This window comes from Microcaecilia unicolor, chromosome 5, assembly GCF_901765095.1.
Source record: "Microcaecilia unicolor chromosome 5, aMicUni1.1, whole genome shotgun sequence".
NCBI classification, from domain to species: domain Eukaryota; kingdom Metazoa; phylum Chordata; class Amphibia; order Gymnophiona; family Siphonopidae; genus Microcaecilia; species Microcaecilia unicolor.
The window spans coordinates 173,771,750-173,793,156 of NC_044035.1; the positions used below are offsets into that span (position 1 = coordinate 173,771,750).

The 21,407-nt window shown below is 48.8% G+C and overlaps 1 protein-coding gene across 1 annotated transcript in view; it reads left to right on the forward strand.

Moving 5' to 3' along the window:
- HYDIN (HYDIN axonemal central pair apparatus protein) overlaps window positions 1–21,407 on the forward strand; it is a 2,443,906-nt gene that overhangs the window by 1,283,448 nt on the left and 1,139,051 nt on the right. The gene's annotated exons all lie outside the window — the stretch shown is intronic.

Consider the following 21,407-nt stretch of genomic DNA (forward strand, 5'->3'; position numbering starts at 1 on the left):
CTCCATAGGCTCTACGTCCCACCCACTTTTCAGCTGTTCCTTTTCCCCTTGATTACCCTCCAGGGGCCCCTCCCTTGCCTTCAGAGTTCTCCCCTGTGACCTGCTGGGGAAGGTAATCTCTGTACCAGGGCTTGCCCCGGGGCTGCTGGGTAGTGTAGTCTTTTTCTCTGCTCCATTTTCCAGGGGGCACTAACCTTTCTCTTCTCTCTCTTTCTCTCTGGGGAAGGAGTAAAGGCAAGGCTCTGCTCTGTCTCCTTCTGCTCTTGTGCCTCCTCCCTTCTACCCCATCCACTTCCATCTGTTCAACCCCCTTGTCCTCCTCTTCACATACCCCCCCCCCCTTAAGAGACTGCCCCTCTCCTTAACCTTAGGCTCTGTATCCTCCTCTCCGATTCGGGATAGAGCATCGACATTGCTCAGGGCACTGCCAGGCCGATGCTCCCCCGAATAACGGAATGGCTGCAGCGCCAAATACCATCTCATGAGGTGGGCATTATTGTTCTTCATCTGATTAAGCCATTTGAGGGGCACATGATCTGTTACCAGCCTGAACTCCCTCCCCTCCAAATATACCTGACAGGCCTGGACTGCCCATCGAATGGCCAAACACTCCTTTTCGATCGTGGAGTAGTGGATTTCATGTGGGAAGAGCTTCCTACTCAAGTACAGCACTGGATGCTCTTCCCCCTCATGCTCCTGGGACAACACCGCTCCCAGCCCTACCCCGGAAGCGTCAGTCTGCAGGATAAAGTTTTTCCTAAAATCTACGGCTTTCAGCACAGGTTCCTGACAGAGGGCCCTCCGGAGGGTTTCTATCGCCCGGGCCCCTTCCTCCTCCCACTTTAACTGATTGGGCTTATTTCCCTTCAGCATGTCAGTAAGGGGTGCGGACAGGGTAGAGAAATGGGGGATAAACCGGCGATAATATCCGATAAGCCCCAAGAACCCCCTTAACTGTTTCTTTGTATTAGGCCGGGGAAACTCCTGTACACTCTGGACCTTGTCAATAATCGGCCGTACTTCACCTTGCCCTACCATATACCCCAGGTATTTTACCCGCCTTTGGGCAAAATGGCATTTTTCAGGATTAAGGGTTGGCCCAGCCTCTCGGAAGGAACTAAGCACCGCTCGAACTTGGGCCATATGGGTAGGCTAGTCCCTGCTGTGAACGACCACATCGTCCATGTATGCGGCAGCATAGTTTTGATGTGGTCGCAGCACCCTATCCAGAAGGCGTTGGCAGCTAGCCAATGCCGAATTCAACCCAAAAGGCAACCGCTTAAATTGGCCGTTTTAGGACGGGCCTCCTCTGACAGGGGGATTTGCCAATACCCTTTTGTCAAGTCCAGCGTGGTGAGAAACTGGGCCGTTCCCAGCCTATCTAGCAATTCATCAATATGGGGCATGGGGTAGGCATCGGTCTGCGCAATGGTGTTCAGCTGACGGAAATCAATGCAGAACCGCCATGACCAATCTGGTTTAGGCACCAGCACCACCGGACTTGACCAGGGGCTATTAGACTCCTCGATCACCCCAAAGCCTAGCATCTCCTGAACCTGCCGCATGACCTTCTGCCTTTTTTGGGGGGACAGTCTGTACGACCTCTGTCTAACCACCTTCCCCTCCACTGTTACAATCTCGTGTTGCAACACGTGCGTTTTCCCGGGACAGGGCATAATGACATCTTTAAACTCCTTCAGAAGCTTTTGCATGTCCTTCTTCTGGGCACCACTCAACTGGGCATTAATGTCTGGTGTCCCGGGCCTGAAAATCTCATCTATCTGGGGCCCCAGGTCCTCCTCTGCCTCCTCTTTAGCCAGAGCCTGAAACCCTTGCCTCTCGATCGAGGACTTCATCAAATTAACATGAAAGGTCTGCCTCTTCCCAGACCCCCGGGCTACGTCGTACGTCAGGGGGCCCAGTCTCCTATGCACCACCCAGGGTCCCCTCCACCTGCTTTCAAACTTATGTGGAGCTTCCGATACTAATATGAGGACTTTATCTCCCTTCTGAAACTCTCTCTCCTGAGTCCCCTGATTGTAGTACCCATTTTGTCTCTCCTGACTCCGGCTAAGCTGCTCCTGAGAATATTCCCTTAGTCGTTCGAGCCTCCCCCTCAAGTCCTGCAGGAAGGATCCTACCGATTCCTCCTCTGTCTCTGGGGCCACTCACTGCTCCTTTAGAATATCTAGGATCCCCCTGGGTGGTCTGCCGAACAAAAGTTCAAATGGTGCTACCCCCAAGGAGGACTGGATGGATTCTCGGCAGGCATACAGCACAAAGGGGAGCAGCTGATCCCAGTTCTCTAACTCGGTCCCCAGGCCCCTGTTCAGCATCCCCTTAAGGGTTCGGTTAAACCTCTCCACCATCCCATTTGTTTGGGGGTGGTAGGCTGAAGTTCTCACATGGTGGATCTGAAATGCCTCCCATACCCGTTGTAACGTTCGGGACATGAAGTTAGAGCCTCGGTCTGACAGCACCTCCCTGGGAAACCACACCTCACAAAACAGTTTAATTATTTCGGTCGCTATCACCTTAGCCGAGATATTCCTTAGAGGAATGGCCCAAGGGAATCACATAGCGACATCCATCACTACCAGTACATACTTGTGGCCCCTTTTTGACTTAGTAACTGGGCCAATTATGTCCATAGCTATACGCGTTATGGGCTGACTGACTCGGGGCAAAGGACATAAGGGAGCCCGGGGGGGTAGGCGATCGGCCACCTTCTGGCAATTTGGACATGATTTACAGTACCCTTCCACCTCCTTGTACACCCCGGGCCAATAGAATCTCTCCAGTACCTGCTCCAATGTGGCCTGTGTCCCATTATGCCCTCCCAGGGGATGATCGTGGGCCAGGCGAATTACCAGGGGCCTGAACGCTCGGGGTACCACCAACTGCTTCCCTCCTTCGGGATTCTCCCAGGTGGGCCTCACTCTATACAGCACCCCTTCTTCTACTATAAATCTTGGGACCTGGCTACCCTCCTCCCTACAGGCACTTTCCCAAGCATATTCTAGAGTAGGGTCAGACTCCTGCTCCCTAGGGAAATGGGGGAACTGCTCTTTGAGGCGGCCTACTTCTGGGGTATGTAAGCTTCCGTCTCGCCCTGGTCAAAGGCCTCTCTCCGTTCCCTTTTCTCCGCCCTTCTGTCTGCCCTCGCCTTGCGAGTCTTCCCGGGCTCACCCACCACCTCACCTTGAAAAGGGAAAATTTGCTCCAAATTGGGCTCGGATGCCTGGCGCTCCCGGGCATGTGCTCGAGTGGTCACCATAACCCTCTTACTCTCTATACATTCTGCGAACGGTGGCCAATCCCTGCCCAAAATCAACTCTTGGGGCAATCTGGGCAAAACCGCTACGGCTAGCTTTATCTTCCTTGTAGGGCCCCGAATGCTCACCCGGTGCAGCCCATACTGGGTACTAGCCCCATGAATGCACTGAATCACCACCTGCCCATCATAAGTCCCCTTGTCCTGCATCCTGGTCCTCCTTATCTTTTCCCACAGGGTCCTTGACATCACTGACTGATCTGCTCCGGAGTCCAATAGAGCTTTCACCGGAATACCCTCGACCTCTACCTCCTGGGTATAACTAGATTGGGCACTAGGGGAGACCCGGGAGATCCACCCCGCTCGACCAGGACACTTACTTTGGAAATGCCCCCTCCCTCCACACTGGTAGCAGAGGCACTCTTGGGACATCCCAGCCCCCTTCGTGTCCCTTCCCTGAGGTTGGCCCTTAGAACGTGGGAAGACGGGCCCAAGGCTCCCCATACCCCCCTTTGGAATCGGGGACGGCAGCCCCAGCCCCTCGGGAGAGCTGCTTCCCCTCCCTTCTGGTCTTTCCCCACCTTACCCCAATGTTGGGCTTCCATACAGCACTCTAGGCTCCCCACAGCTTCCTCTAAGGTACGGCACCCCCTCCGTACCACCAATACCCTTACCTCCCCGGGTAAGGCTTGCAGGAATTGTTCTAGCACTATTTCCTGTAGAATATCCTCAACAGTACGTCCTTCAGGCTCTAGCCACTTCTTTGCTATGTCCATCAATTTCGTGGCCAGGCCCTTAGGAGACTCTCCTTTTCCCCATACCAGGGCCCTAAATTGCCTACGATAGGCCTGAGCACTAAGCCCATACCTATCTCTAATGGCTTCCTTCACCATCCTGTAATCCCCAGCATCCGTGGGCGATAATCCGCGGAAAGCCACGAGGGCCTCTCCTGATAGGGAGGGGGCTAGGCGAATGGCCCATTGTTCTTGAGGCCACTTAGCGGTCACCGCCACCCTCTCAAAAGCACACAAAACATCATCTACATTGTCCTTCTCTGATAGTTTACCCCAGGTGAGCCAGTTCATAGGATAAGGTCCTACCATACTTGTAAAGTCCCAGTCTCTTGTCCCACTCACGGCTCCCTGGGCGTGTGCTTCCCTCTGCAGAAACTCCTGGAACATGTCCAGTACCGGCTGTTGCTGGGCTCGATTAGCCGCCAGGGAATCCCCAATCATCTTTTCCGCCAATTCATGCTGCTTTTGGAATTGCAGGGTCATCCAGTCGAAAACCTCCTTAGGATCTATCGTGGGTGCTGCTGCCGTCACCTACAAAGAGGGCACAACAAAAAAAACTCTCCAAGTGCGGCACCGTGACACCTGGTCCCCGCTAACCACTCCTTTCTCACCTCCACTCCACCCCTGCTCCCGTATATGCTTACCGGAAGCAGAGACGAGTCTGCGCTGCTCTCAGCGTTGGCCCCCTCGACGGGCTTCGAACTCCCCTTGGGTCCGTCTTCCTTCTGCGTGGACGTCCGCTGTGGATCCCACCACTGCCACCACTTGTGAAAGATCCCACCGGCCTCTCGGGGTCCGGAGGATCTTGCCCTGCCTGGTACCGGCTGTGACGCTCACCAGATTCCTGTCCCAACCTTGTAGTCCACGGGAGTCCTCAGGGCATGCTTAAAGAAATCCACTCAAAAAAAAAATAAAAATCAACAAGTTCCTTTTATTTCAGGGATTCACAGTCCAGTAAGTTCAAAAGAAATACAGCAGCCCTTTACAACAGTCTTCTCCTGTTCCTTCTCAGGGCACAAGTTCAACAGGGATAAAAAGAAAAAAAAACAACTCAATCCCTGTGGTGTTTAGAGCCAAAGGGTAGCCCCCTTAAACAGTCCCAACAGCTCGGCTCCCTGCTCACCACCTCCCTCCTCTTTTTGAGGGAGGTAAGCAGTTGGCTGCAGTCCACAACAAAAAAAAACAACCTCTGCAACTTGCTCCCTCCCGGCTTTTGAAAACAGTTCAAATAAACACTTCTTCGTGCCTTAGCACTCAGTTCAAAGCACCCAGTTTCCTCTCGTCTGGGAGCAGGTCACCTCGGGGGAGGAACACTCCCCTCCCTTCTTACTTTAACACACTAGCACTTCCTTACAAACAGTTCAAACACCGACTGAACTCTTGCTGGGAACAAGAAAGGATCCCACCCTTCGTGGGTCACCCTATCACTGCCCTGACCCTCCTCCCTCATGACCCTTTCTCTTCTCCCGTCCAGTCCAGATGTCATACCACGAGTTCACCTTGGTTTTCAGTTTTCTTCCTACAGAATGAGCCCAGGCAGAAAGGTCCATGGGTTGACCCAGGCTCTCCTCTATCTCCCTCTCTCCGGTCTCCTGCCACTCTATAGGCTCTACGTCCCACCCACTTTTCAGCTGTTCCTTTTCCCCTTGATTACCCTCCAGGGGCCCCTCCCTTGCCTTGTCAGAGTTCTCCCCTGTGACCTGCTGGGGAAGGTAATCTCTGTACCAGGGCTTGCCCTGGGGCTGCTGGGTAGTGTAGTCTTTTTCTCTGCTCCATTTTCCAGGGGGCACTAACCTTTCTCTTCTCTCTCTTTCTCTCTGGGGAAGGAGTAAAGGCAAGGCTCTGCTCTGTCTCCTTCTGCTCTTGAGCCTCCTCCCTTCTACCCCATCCACTTCCATCTGTTCAACCCCCTTGTCCTCCTCTTCACAATGTCCAGTATGTCTCCTCTGCCCCTGCCCTCCCCTCTCATCCATGTCCAGCAATTCTCTCTTCCCTGCCCTCCTCTCCCCTCCCCTCCATGTCCAGCATGGAGAGGGCAGGGCAGAGGAGGGAGGCGACATGCTGGACATGAAGGGGAGGGCAGGGGAGAGAAGAGAGAATTGCTGGACATGGAGGGGAGGGCAGGGGAGAGAGGAGAATCGCGACTTCGGGTAAAAGATTTTGGAGCACGAGAGCAGGAACAGAAGGGAACGGGCAAGTGAGCTGGACCTCAGGAAAAAGGTGCCGGTACAAAAAAAGCACTGTATGTATCACTCATTGATAAGTCTCTGACTCTAAAGTTTAGCAATTTCATTAAAGCAAAATGTATTTTCACATATCACAAACTCTTCCTATCCAAGCAGAATGTTTTATATTTATTTATTTATTTATTGCATTTGTATCCCACATTTTCCCACCTCTTTGCAGGCTCAATGTAACATAGTAAATTACAGCAGATAAAGACCTGTACGGTCCATCCAGTCTACACAACAAGATAAACTTATTTTACACGGTATGTGATACTTTATATGTATACCTGAGTTTGATTTGTCCTTGCCATTCTCAGGGCACAGACTGTAGAATTCTGCCCAGCACTCTTCTTATGCTAAGTTCTGATACTAACGATGAAGTCCCTTAAAATATACACTCAAGCCCATCCATATCTATTCAGTCACAATCAGGGCAGAGACCGTAGAAGTCTGCCCAGCAATGTTCATATACTAAAAGTTTTGAAGATTCTGGTGGCTTACAATACATCATGAATGGTGGAGATATATAAGAAATAAACATTTAGTAATTACACACAAAAAAGCAATCAGATTTTCACTTACCAGCTCTAAGCTAAACTTCCTCTTTGAACCTACTGTTTGAACCATCAGCCAATAAAATGACTTTTAGCTGTAGATATCTCAGGTTACCTGATAATTATGCACACATCATTGCAGTCATGCCCTCCTTTCAGTGTACATACTCAGCAAAAAAAACAAAAACTTTGAACCACTTACAGATTTTAACAAACAATTACACTATTTATTTTTTATTTCTCCCCAGTCTCACTTGCACACCTCCCTCCAAACCTGTTCTCTTTAATTTGAATGTTGTTCAAGCTCACCCTGAATGAGGAGTTCTTCCCACACCAAAGACATATATAGCACTGGTTGTACTCTTTGAAGCAACTTTAGCAGAGCATGTCTGCCTCAGCAGTGCTGAGCTGCCTTCACTTCCTGACGTGGAGAGGGAAGGGCAGGGGAGAGAGGAGAATCACAACTTCAGGCACCCTCCAGAGGTCGGTGCCCCCCTGCGGTGCTTACCTTGCTTACCGTGTTGGCACGGCCCTGATTCCAGGTACTTCCTTGTGCAAAAGAAAATAGGAGGAATGCGTACAATCCTAGACCTAATGGGCCTGAACAAATTCCTAGTCAAAGAAAAGTTTAGGATGGTTTCCCTGTGTACCCTGCTTCCCATGCTTCAGAAAAACAATTGGCTAAGCTCCCTGCACTTATGCTTATACTCATATCCTGATACTTCCAGCTCACATGCAGTATCTTCGATTTTGGTTGGAGACACGTTTACTTCCAGTATTGCGTGCTGCCTTCTGGCCTTTCATTGGCTCCCAGGGTTTTCACCAAGTGTCTTGCAGTAGTCGCAGCCTCACTACGCAGACTGGAAATCCGTGAGTACCCCTATTTAGATGACTGGCTGGTGAAGAGCATGTCACCAGACCGTACTCAGGAGTTCATGCGGAGGACTATTCAGGTTTTAAACTACCACAAGTCCCATCTGCTCCTTGTCCAGCAATTAAAGTTCATTGGAGCCTTGCTAGACACTCGGCCGGCTCACACTTTTCGACATGTGGCACGGGCAGACGCTCTTGTCATCCTCACCACTCGAGTCCAAGCAGCTTGGCTGCTCACAGCCCGGCATATGTTGAGGTTGTTGGGCCATGTGGCCTCTATTGTTCATGTAACACCCATGGCAAATTTTCACATGAGAACTGCTGAGTGGACCCTAGTTTCCCCGTGGTGTCAGGCTACTGGGAGCCTAGAGGATATCCGAGTTCTGCCAGAGCTGGTTAAGTCCCAACTCTGGTGAACAATTCCAAATTCCACACCCCACAAAGGTGCTAATGAAGGATGCGTCCTATCTAGGGTGGGGAGCTCGCTTAGATGGGTTTCACGCTCAAGGTGCTTGGTCAGCCCAGGAAACAGATCTCCAAATCAACTTCTGGAGCTAGTGGCAATCTGGAATGCTCTAAAGGCTTTCAGAGATCAGCTGTACAACCAAATTGTACTCATTCAAACAGACAATCAGGTTGCCATGTACTATACGAACAAGTTGGGGGGCACGCCCTCTGTGTCAGGAGGCCAACCGGATGTGGTGCTGGGCACATCAGCATGGGATGCTCCTCAAGGGCACTTACCTGGCGGGCAAATTCAACAGCCTGACCAACAGACTGAACAGGGTCATGCGATTGCATGTTTGGTCCCTCAGCATGGGTGTTGGCCACAAGATCTTCCGATTGTGGGGCACCCCCTCGGTGGATCTCTTTGGCACTCAGTCCAATCACAAAGTCCCTCAGTTCTGTTCCAGGCTTCAGGCTTATGACAGGCTAGTGTCAGATGCCTTCTTTCTTCATTGGGGGACATGACTTCTGTATGCATATCCTCCCATGAGAGACTTTGCTGAAACTCAAGCAAGACCATGGGACACTGCTCTTGATCACTCTCTTCTGGCCCCAGCAGATCTGGTTTCCTCTTTTTCTGGAATTATCATCCGAGGAACTGTGGAGATTGGATGTTTTCAGACTCTTATCACACAGAATGAGGGATCTCTTCTGCATCCCAACCTCCGGTCTCTGGCCCTCATGGCCTGGATGTTGAGAGCTTAGAATTTGCTTCCTTGCATATTCCTGAGGGTGTCTCCAAAGACGTGTTGGCTTCCAGGAAAAATTCCACTAAGAGGTGTTAATCTTAGAAATAGAGGAGGTTTGCTGTCTGGTGTGAGAGCAAGGCCCTAGATCTTGTTTCCTGCCCTACACAGACCCTGCTTGAATACCTTCTGCACCTCTCTGAGTCTTGTCTCAAGACCATAAGGGTTCACCTCAGTGCAATTAGTGCTTATCATCAATGTGTAGAGGGTAAGCCCAGCTTCTTCTTGTTCACTTCATGAGAGGTTTGCTTTTGACAAACCCCCAATCAAACCTCCACCTATGTCAAGGGACTTCAACATTGTTCTCACCCAGCTGAATGAAAGCTACTTTTGAGCCACTTGATTCCTGTCATTTGAAATACTTGACCTGGAAGGTCATATTTTTGGTAGCTACTTCAGCTTCAGGCCTTGGTGTTGGATGCACCTTATACGAAGTTCCATCATAACAAAGTAGTCCTCTGCATGCACCATAAGTTCTTACCTAAGGCTGTGTCAGAGTTCCATCTGAACCAGCTGATTGTCTTGCCAACATTCTTACCCCGACCTCATGCCCATCGTGGCGAAAGCGCACTGCATACCTTGGACTGCAAGCAAGCATTGGCCTTTTACTTGGAGTGGACTAGGCCATACAGACAGTCCACCCAACTTTTTGTTTCTTTTGATCCCAATAGGATGGGAGTCACCATCAGAAAACGCACCATTTCCAGTTGGCTGGCAGATTGAATTTCTTTCACTTATGCTCAGGCTGGGCTGAACCTTGAGGGTCATGTCAGGGCTCACAGTGTCAGATCCATGGCTGCATTGGTAGCCCACTTGAGGTCAGCTTCCATTGAAGAAATTTGCAAGTTTGCGATGTGGTCTTCAGTCCACACATTCACATCTCATTACTGCCATGTGCAGGATACCTGACCAACAGTCAATTTGGACAGAAAATTCTGCAAAATTTGTTTGGGTTCCACTATCCTAGGTCCATTTTATTCTATTCCAGGCTGCACTCTCACTCAGATTGTATATAGTTTCAGGTTAATTACCTTTTTGCCCTCACTGTTGCAAGGTCCAATTGATCACTGGTTGTTGTTTTCAGTGAGCTTGGTAGCAAGGGATTCCCACATGTGAGAATTATAGGTCTGCTTGTCCTTGGAGAAAACGAAGATGCTTACCTGTAGCAGGTATTCTCCGAGGACAGCAGGCCTTATATTCTCACATACTCTCTCACCTCTTCTTGGAGTTGTCTCCTTTTTTTCTTATGCTTTCTAGTGTACTGCTGGTTATGTGCTCTTGTGGTGGGTGGAAAAGCAATTGCGCATGAGCGGGGAAGCATGTTTTGTGCTGAAAGACCTATATTAATCTTGTTACAAGCTCCGGACCGTTAAACCAGACCCGTGTTACCCCATGTGGTAATATAAGGCCTGCTGTCCTCGTAGAATACCTGCTACAGGTAAGTATCTTTGTTTTATATGACCCACCCACCACTTTTTAAGTTTCTCATGCTCTAAAAAGTCCAGGTTGGTCTCTTGAAGAAATTAGATGTCTTTGTAAAGCTTGCAATATCTTAGAGTGTTTAATGGGGGAGGAAATCCCTCCACATTTCAAGAAATCAGTATACCCATCCCTTCAGGATTCCAGATAACCTACAGAATGCATGAATCACACTCAGGTAAGGAGGATTGTCCCAGCCTACAGCTCTCTGTTCTCCAACCTCTAGCTCCCATGAGACCCCAAACTTCATTGTACTACCATATTCTAGTCCCTTCTGTCTCTGGTGCTCCTCCCCACTAAAAAAGATCATGACCCCTCTTAAAACTCCCTCCCCTTCCCCGCCAGTCCCCAATATCTCAAACCCATGTGTTCTACCTATGGAGCTGATCACTACAGTTCTTAGGCCCTCCTATTTTCGTCCTTAACCCAAATTGTTCTTTTATTAAAAATTAAAAACATACTCCAATTCCTAAGCATGAATTCATTCATTCTAATCAACATGCTCATTCAACATCTAGGCAGCCTCTTCCAATTCAGAGGTCAATTCTGCCATCAACCTCCCTACCCCCACTTCATGGAAAACCCCACTGATCAATCCTATGTTATAACTGTAACCCCCTCCCCTTGTCTTCCCGCCTAGGTGGCTGCCTGGTGTAAGCCTGGGAAGCTTGGTGGGGCACACTTCAAATTTGTTGGTTTGGGACCAGGGACAGGACCATTTATCCAGGGAGGCTGCAGCAAACTGAACCAAACTTTACTGTTCTTTAAGGGGGTCTTTTACTAAAGCTTAGTTTGAGTTATCTGCAGCAGGACCAATAGGAATAAAATGGGCCCTGCTGTAGATAACTTTATCTAAGCTTTAGTAAAAGACCCCCCCCCCCCCCCCCCCAAATGATTTAGGTACAGCACACTTTATCTTCACTGATTAAGTAGTAACTATTCACAGCTCTTTCCTCATGTCTCCAGATATAGATGAAAATACAATTAATGGTAATTTTAATTCCCTTAGTTGATTAAACGTACTCATCAGGTTGGTGAGGGTCTTTCAAGCACACAATTTAGGATATCTGCTGTTCATATTGAAAGATGTTAAACATATTTCCATTACGTTATTTCCCACTATTCTAAGACGTGTGGGTAGTAATGTCCATCAACCAGCAGGTGGAGATAGAGAATATAGAACTGAGCACCATTACATAACCCGCTGTTATCAGCCCAGTTCCTCAGTATCTTCTATCTCTAACAGGTGGATGGAAAGACTACCTCTGTAAGTCTGGCTCTGAGGCCTTGGTTCTTGGCCCAGTTTGGTTGATTGGTTCCCGGTTGAGTGTGGTGTTCATGATTGAGACTGACATACCTGGTGGTGCTGGATCCCTGTTGTGTCTCTCACCTGGATGGTCTGTGTTTCTCCTGGCTCTTCTTTCTCTGTGGGTGCCATGCCTGTTCAGCAACTGGGCCTGCCTGAAAAAAAAATAAAAAGTAGAAGTAAAGTTCCTACATTTTAAGGCAGAAGTGACACTTTGTTTGCAGAAAGTACAGAGTGGGAGAGTGCTGCCCTGCCGCTGCAAAGGGGGGGGGGGGGGCAGTGGCCCCATGCTGTGTGGACTCAATACGGTGAGTTTCCTTTGTTGGGGCCTCGGGGCTTTGTTAGGGAGCTGTGTGTTATTAGCAGCTCCCATTATTTTACTGGCACGTAGAAAAAAAAAAAAAAGAAAAGAAGCAAAGCGAAAGGAATTCTGCCCGACCAGCTTCTCTTGCGGTTCCAGCATGCTTTGGAGTGCAGGGTGTAGCGCAGTGTGCCACATGTTTCCTTCTTGGTGTAGCGGTGGTTTTCAGCATAGTGGCCTTCACAAAATGAGTTAAGCGCGCTTGTCTTGTGGGGGAAGGCTTTACTTACCGGGCCGGTGTCTCCGAGTGGAGGGAAAGAGCTTGGAATCATGCCTTCTGGGTGTTTGCCATTGCCATAACTGCAGACTTTCAGCTCTGGGTCCCTGGTTCAGCTTCTCAGTGCCTCGCCTTGGCGGGAGGCAGGAATGGCAACCATTTTGTCTTCTGCAGAGTGCAAGGGTCCAATGCAGGCCCCTAAGGAGTTGGTGCTTCCTTCAGGGGAGGACCAGGATCAGGGGATGTTCTTCTCTCTGGAGTTTGTTCTCCTGCTCCTGAAGGCCTACCTCTTGAAGCAAGGGGCCTCTTCTCAAAGAGATCATGGACAGAGCCTGTGGAGGATCCCAGGGAGACTTGGTCTCAGGCCTCTCAGTGTGCTAGGAGGGGCCCTCGCTGGGTGAGGCTTTAAAGGATGGGGAGCTCCCTCCGGGGAAGGGGATGACCCTCGAGTCCTGTGGCTATTTCAGTGGGAAGATTTGGGCTCTCTAGTCACAGAGGTGCTGGCGGCATTATTCATTGAGGAGCCTGTGGGGGCTCCTGCGGCTGGTCAGTCGGTGGGCCTTATGAGGGGCCTTAGTGGTCCGTCCAAGGCGTTCCCTATGCACTCGGATATCCAGGACCTGATTACCGCGGAGTGGATCTTGCCGGACAAGGCCCACAAGGTGGGAATAGCCATGGCACATCTTTACCTTTTAGTGCTGGAGGAGAAGGAAAAGTTTGCCTTTCTTAAGATGGATTCATTGGTGATGGCGATCATAAAGAAGACTACCTTGGTGGTCGAAAACAGCTTGGCTTTGAAGGACCTGTAAGATAGGAAGCTGGAGCAGATCTTGAGGCTGACCTTTGTGGTGGCTGCTTTGGGGCTTCAGGCGTCCATTTGTAGTTCTTTTGTTGTGCGAGCTTATCTCTAGTAGCACCAGAAGTCTGGTTCCTGGGGCAGGGGCGGCCCGGATGGAGGCAGGTTTGGCCTATCTAGCGGATGCCATGTATGACATGCTTCAGGCAAGGGTACGTTGTTGGTGGTCTCTCTGAAGCATCTGCTATGGTTGATGGCTTGGGTGGTGGATGTCGCCTCTAAGGCCCGTCTGGTCAAGTTGCCCTTTTGGGGTAAATTGCTGTTTGGAGAATACCTCAGCAATTTTGGTTAAGGAACTGGGTGAGACTAAGCCTCAGCGTCTTCCCAAGGACAAGCCTCACTCTTCGTCATCCTGGGGGCTTAACACGTGCCTGGTTTGGGACAATAAGAAATATAGGCCTGGCTTCCCATCCTTCAGCCAGAGAGCACAGTTTCAGCCCCAGCAGTTTTCCTATCGGTGCGACAGGAAGCCTCCAGGGCATGCGGGGAGGGTGGTTGCCGCTTCCAGGCAAGCTCAAGGATGCCAGGCCGGTCCACCCATCTGGGCTAATAGAGGGATGTCTTCAGGCATTCAGGACAAGTGAGCCATCATCACCATGGACTGGTGGGAGCTTGACATTCCAGGCGATGGTTACAAGTTGCAGTTCTCCCACCCTGTCGCTCCTCTCCTTATGGTCCCCTTGTCGGGGGGGCCATCAGGGCAGCGCAGATCAGAGCCACGGTGGAGGCTTTGCCATTGTTCCCATGCCTCCTGCTGAGAACAGATTAGGTCAGTACTCCCCCTATTTTGTGGTCCCAAAGATAGAGGGCTCCGTGCAGCCTATTCTGGACCTCAAAGGGGTCAACAAGTGCCTGCGCATGATACATTTTTGGATGGAAAACGTCAGGTCCGTGATCGTGTCAGTGCAAGAGGCAGAGTTTCTCACCACTCTCAACTTGAAGGAGGTGTACCTGCATATCCCTGTCTGGGGGCCACATCTACAATTCCAGCACTTTGCTGTTTTGGGCCATCATTTTCAGTTCCAAGCCCTTCTGTTCAGTCTGGTACAGCCCCGAGGATCTTCTCCAAGGTCACGGTGGTGGTAGTGGCCTTTCTTCAACAGCAAGGGGTTCGTGTTCACCCATATCTGGATGACTGGCTGATCCAGGCGTCATTGTACCAGGACAGTGTGGAGGCCACTTTCAAGGTGGTTTGCCTTCTGCAGCCCTTTGGTTGGGTGATCAATTTCACCAAGAGCAGGCTGATCCCGTCACAACAGCTGGAATATTTAGGGGTCCTCTTTGATACCCAGCATGCTCAGGTCTTCCTGACAGAGGGGTGGCGTGTGAAGCTGGTGAGCCAGGACCATTAAATTCTGCTTCTCCCTCAGCTGCGGGCTTGGGATTATGTGCAGGTCCTCAGATCCATAACTGTGGCCATGGAAGTGGTCCCTTGGACGAGGGTGCAAATCATCCGCTGGTCGTCAGTTTCAGAAGACTACAGTGTCTGACTTCCCTGGACGTTGCAAGCCAGACAGAGCTTGGTGGCTCCTTCCAAGGTCATTGTGTCTGGACATGACCTTCCCAATTCTGCATTGGGTAGTAGTGACCACGGATGCCAGCTTGTTGGGCTGGGGAGCCCATTGTGAGGGTTGCCTAGCTCAGGGTTCTTGGTCTCCAGTGGAAGTGTGTTGGTCCATTAACCACCAGGAACTTTGAGGTCCGCAGAGCTCTAGATGCCTTTGCCCCACTGCTGGAGACAGCGCTTGGGTTCGGGTCTTTTCAGACAATGTGACAGCAGTGGCCTATATCAACAAGCATGGGGGGACTCGCATCGGTCAACTGGTGGGGGAGTCCGGCTCGTTGATGGCCTGGGCGGAGAGACATCATCTGTGCCTCTTGGCTGCTCACATTGTGGGGACACTCTACATGGAGGTCGACTTTCTCAGTTGGTACATTCTGGATTCCGGCAAATGGGAGCTATCAGACAGGGTGTTTCGGCTTGTGATGAGTTATTGGGACATCCTGTGCTTGGTTCTCATGGCCACAAAGGCCAATGCCAAGGAGCTGCATTCTTCATCCGTCACAGGGAGAGGGACTCTCTCGATCTGGATGCCCTGTTGCCCTGTTGCAGCCGTAGCAAGATGAGGGCTTTCTGTATGCCTTTCACCCGTGGCCGATGATAGGCCAGTTGCTGAGGAGAGTGGTGGCCCATCGGGGCAGAGTGATCCTGGTAGCTTCAGTTTGGCCAAGGCACCCGTTGTATGCAGAGCTCATGCGGCTTCTGGACGGGGAGCCTCTGCGATTTGTTCATAGTTGAGGTTTTCTATGTCAGGGACCAGTAGCCATGGAGGTTCCCTCCCCCTTTGGTCTTACAGCCTGGCCCTTGAGAGGGCTCAGCTGAGGAGGAAAGGTTATTCGGATTTGGTCATTGCTGTCCTGTTATGGGCCAGGAAGCGCACTACTTCCTCGGCATATGCTCAAGTTTGGTGTATTTTTGAAGGCTGGTTCTCAGAGAGGGGTTTGGACCCCTTTAGGCCCTCCATTGGTCACATTGTGGCATTCTTGCAGAAGGGAGTTCATAAGGGGCTGTCACTGAGTTCCTAAAAGGTTCAGGTGGTGCTCTGGACTGTTTTCGGGCTGCCTGAAGAACTCTTCCTTGGCCGTGCATCCCGATGTGGTGTGTTTTCTGAAGGGAATGAGTTGACTTCAGCTGCCTTTAATCTAGTTCTTAAGGTGCTGCAGCACCCCCATTTTGAGCCTCTTCGCGATGTGACTGTCTTCTTGGTGGCGATTATGTCGGCCCATCACGTCTCGGAGCTTGAGGCGCTTTCCTGTAGAGACCCTTTTTTCTGATTTTTGGAGTCAGGAGCCTCACTTCGGGCTGTTCTTTTCTTTTTGCCTAAGGTGGTCTCGGCCTTTCATATTAATTAGTCAGTGGATCTTCCATTGGGTGGACGTGGGGGATCAGCTTGCTTCGTTGAGGCTGCTGATTGGAAGGCTCTCTTGCATTACCTGGAAGCTACTGATGGTCTTCTTCATTCGGATAGACTCTTTGTGCTGTTTGGTAAGCAGAAGTTGGACCTCGTGACGTTCAAGGTGTCCATTGCCCACTGGTTGAAGGAGATGGCAGGGGCATAGCCAGACCTCGCGATGGAAGGGGGCCAGAGCCCAAGGTGAGGGGGCACATTTTGGTCTGCTGCCCCACTGCCGTCCCCCCCTCACCCTTGCTGCCTCGGCACCCTGCTGCTCCCCACTCACTGCCATAGCAAATAACTTGGCTGGCGGGACTTCCCAACCCCCCCGCTAGCTGAAGCCTTGTCCAGCGCCAGTCTCCGGAACCGCTGCGTTGCCTGCCCTGCTCTGTCTTCCCCTCACTTCTGGCATGCTCCTTTTAGTCACTAAAAGGAGTGTGCCGGACATAAGGGGAAGACAGAGCAGGGCAGGCAACGCGGTGGCGCCGTAGACCGGTGCTGGACAAGACTTCAGTTGGTGGAGGTTGGGGACCCCCGCCAGCAAAACCAGGGACCCAAAGGAAATTTGGGGGGGCCAGGCCCCTGTGGCCCCATGTAGCTATGCCACTGGGAGACGGTGGCTTCAGCCTATCTTTTGGAAAGGAAGTCTTCAACTGTGGTTTTGAAGGTGCATTCTACCAGACATGTGTCTGCGTCTTGATATAAGTCCTTTCTGTCTTCTCCTGTAGATATCTGTAGGTCAGTAATTTGGGCTTCACTGCATATTTTCAGTAAACATTATAGAGTGGATATAGTTGTGCGGTCAGAGGCTGCGTTTGGGGCATCAGTGTAGCATGCGGCAGGTTCAACTGCCCACCCTTTTCGGGATTGCTTTTGAACATCCCACATGTCCTGGAAAAGTGGGAAGTAATGTAATAGAAGGAGACATTAGGTCTTACCTGATAATTTTCTTTCCATTAGTTCTTCACACTATTCTAGGAGCCCTCCTGTGGCGACGCCCTCCTTGGCGGCTCTATACTCTGTTTTTTGTGTCCTTTTTTTTGCCTTCAGTTTCTGGGTTCTGACTGGATTGGTTACTGACCATACGCTGGGTGGGATGTTCTTTCTTCTGAGGAACTAGGCTAATAGCAGAGGGTTATGTAGTGGTGCTCAGTTATGTATTGTCTATCTCCACCTGCTGGTTGATGGGCATGACTACTCATTCGTCCTGGAATAATGTGAAGAATTAATGGAAAGAAAATTATCAGGTAAGACCTAATTTCTCCAACAGCGCTCAGTTATTCTTCACTTACAGTTTTCCAAACCTTCAGTTGTTAAAAGGTGGCTCCAGTAGACAAGATGATAAATGATAGATTGTTATACCCTTTAATCCTATATGGATGGAAAAGGGCATCCTGGTTGTTGTAGCAGAAACAGAAACTGACCTTCTGCTCGTTTCTTTTTTTTTTAAGGATTTAGTAGGGGTGGACAGGTTCCTCATTTCTGCCCACTAAAACAAGGCAGCAACTGTTTTAGTTCTCTTTCTTGTCCCTTATCCTTCTTGAATCCTTGCTCCTCAAGCAAGTACCTTTAATGGCCAACCTGTGAAGGTATGAACTGGCTGTTTCTTTCAGTTAGGCTGCTGCTTCATGCATATGTGAAGGGACCTCACTTTAGTTGCAAGGTCAGAGGCAGGAGACGGACCTAAGACAAAGTGGATAGTAGGGAGTGGGCTTAAATACTCAGAGGGTGTGTTTTATTACCACTAGAACCTTCTCTCTGAATATGGCAAGGCCCTCTCAGGCTTCTACCAACTTTCAGCACTTTCTAAACTGTCAGTTCCAGAGATTTCCTATAGACTATCTGGAGCTATTTCTAGCAGATGCAGGATGTGCAGAGTTCAGCAACAGGCCACAGTTAGAATGAGTCTCATGAACAGTGCAAGAATATTTTCCAGGTACCTCTTTCCTAAAGGCTGGCTGATCTCTCCTTACTACCACAGCCAGCAGTGAGAACACTGACATTATTAGAGTTTTATGGAACAGCAGTGAAATTTCAGGCAGATTTACCCTGCTGAATAATGTTACATAACCCAATGTCCATCTAAAAAGACTGAGGCAGGAACGAAAGGAGAGAAAAAGAAACATGGGGGCACAGACACCCCAGTTGTACAGGAGCGCGCTGCAGCAGATAAATTTGTTCGTAATAGGGGCTGACTAAAAAATGGTCATAAAATGAACATACTCAAAGAATGCGGCCCCCCCTAATGTGCAGCAGACAATCGAGCGAGGCAACCATAAACAGTAAAATATCCAATTGATGAAAATTGCTCAAAACTTGTACAGTTCTGTATTCTCTATTTCTTTCCACCTCGCAATTATATAAGAACATAAGTATTGCCATACTGGGAAAGACCAAAGGTCCCTCAAGCCCAGCATCCTGTTTCCAGCAGTGGCCAATCCAGGTCACAAATACCTGACAAGATCCCAAAAAGTACAAAACATTTTATACTGCTTATCCCAGAAATAGTGGATTTTCCCCAAGTCCATTTTAATAATGGCCTATGGACTTTTCCTTTAGGAAGCCATCCAAACCTTTTTTAAAACTCCGCTAAGCTAATCTCAAAAAAGAAGAAGGCAATTTATGGACTTGAAATCAAGAGTTCTTGCCTTCAATGGGACTTTTCTTTTAAAATTTGCCTGTAAATGTTTAGCTTCCTTAAATGCGATAAATTGTTTTTTTTTCGAACCAAAGAAAATGCAGGAATTTATAATATCCCATGAAGGAGGAGTTGTTCGTAGTCTGGATGTTCCTACAGTTTGAATGCTGGAAATTGCTAGCAGACTTTTTGCATCCCCCCTCTTAGTTTAGATAATAATTTCTTATTTTTTCATTATTATATTTCCTAGTATCTTGTCCAATTATATGGTGGACAAATGTATATGTAATTCCAATTTGTTTTTGAATTTCTATGTATATTTTATTTCTCTTTTTCTTTAAAACATTTATGTTATATAAATGTAGTATTGAAACTTATAAATAAAGAATTAAAGAAATAATTTTAAAAAAAACTCCGATAAGCTAACCACCTTTACTACATTCTCTGGCAACGAATTCAAGAGTTTAATTACTAGTTGAGTGAGAAAACTTTTATCCGATTCGTTTTAAATCTACTACTTTGTAGCTTCATCGCATGCCTCCTAGTCCTAGTATTTTTGGAAAGTGTAAACAGACGTTTCATGTCTACCCGTTCAACTCCACTCATTATTTTATAGACCTCTATCATATCTCCCCTCAGCTGCCTTTTCTCCAAGCTGAAGAGCCCTAGCCGCTTTAGCCTTTCCTCATAGGGTAGTCATACTATCCCCTTTATCAGTTTTGTCGCCCTTCTCTGCACCTTTTCTAATTCTACTATATCTTTTTTGAGATACGGCAACCAGAATTGAACACAGTATTCGAGGTGCGGTTGCACCATGGAGTGATACAAAGGCATTATAACATTCTCATTTTTGTTTTCCATTCCTTTACTAATAATACCTAACATTCTATTTGCTTTCTTATCCACCACAGCACACTGAGCAGAAGGTTTCAACGTATCATCAACGACAACACCTAGATCCCTTTCTTGGTCTGTGACTCCTAACGTGGAACCTTGCATGACATAGCTATAATTCTGGTTTCTCTTTCCCACATGCATCACTTTGCACATGCTCACATTAAACGTCATCTGCCATTTAGATGCCCAGTCTCACAGTCTCATAAGGTCCTCTTGTAATTTTTCACAATCCTCCCGCGATTTAATGACTTTGAATAACTTTGTGTCGTCAGCAAATTTAATTACCTCACTGGTTACTCCCATCTTTAGGTCATTTATAAATATGTTAAAACGCAGCGGTTCCGGCACAGACCCCTGGGGAACCCCACTAACTACCGAGAATACTGACCATTTAACCCTACTCTCTATTTTCTTTTAACCAGTTTTTAATCCACAATAGAACACTACCTTCTATCCCATGACTTTCCAATTTCCTCTGGAGTCTTTCATGAGGTACTTTGTCAAACGCCTTCTGATGCTGTAAACTGCTGATCAAGAAGATATTAAAACCAAAACAAAGTTGAGCTACTTTGCTGCTCTGAACTAAAAGCTTTTTCATTTACAATGAGAACTATGGCTGAACGTGCAATCAGGCTGCTGGTACAATCTGCTGAGACAAACAGTTTCGATACTTCTTGTAAGATGATAATGCCTTCTGTCATAGCTGTGGCTGTGCCCCATATGTCCAGATTTATTTTTTTTCTCAGTAATCTGGCTCTATGTCGTCTCCAGACTGCTTTTTACCTACATGGTGGCTTTTGCTGTTGGTATTCCTGCAGCCAAGCCTCGCTCTGGTATTCTTGCAGCCAAGCCTCATTCCTAGTTGTGACATCATCAGCCAACTCCTTTATAATGGACCTTGGAACTTTCTTGCATTGCCTTTGCAACAGATCTCTTTACCCTTTTCTTGTTGTTGTAGTGTTGTTTGATTCTGAGTGAACTGGTGTTCTTGTTAGCTGTTTGTGTGTGTGGTTCTTGTTTGAACCTGAGTTAATTACTTTTCTGTTAGCTGTGCTTCCAGACACAGCCCTGTACTGTTTCTGTGTGGATGTGGTTCCTGTTTGAACCTGTGTGAATTACTTTTCTGATGTTTGAATTTGAGTGGCTGAGTGGGACAGCCTTTCCTCTTTGTGTGATTCCCCTTTACCCCATGCTTGCTGTATCTGATGTTTGAATCTGAGTGGCTGTATGGTACAGCCTTGCTTGTTTGTGCAGTTCCCCTTTACCCTTTGCTTGCTGTATCTGATGTCTGAATCTGAGTGGCTGTGTAACACAGCCTTGCTTTTTTGTGTGTCTTCCCTTTGCCTTTTGAGTAGCCATGTGGCCCAGCCTCAAGTTGCTTCTTTGTGTGGCTTCCCTTTACCTTTTGAGTGGCAATCCAGCTTATTTTCGAAAGAGAAAGATGCCCATATTTCAACCCAAATCAGGAGATAGGCGTCTTTCTCCCGTGGGCACCCAAATCGGTATAATTGAAAGCCGATTTTGGGCGTCTTCAACTACAATCTGTCGCGGAAACGGGCAAAGTTGACGGGGGCATGTCAGAGGCATGGTGAAGGTGGGACTGGGGCGTGTTTATCGGCCAAGCAGATATGGGCGCCCTCTGCCGATAATCGAAAAAAGAAAGGCGTTTTTAGCGCGAATTTGGGTCACTTTTTTTGGACCCTGTTTTTTCACGAACAAGTCC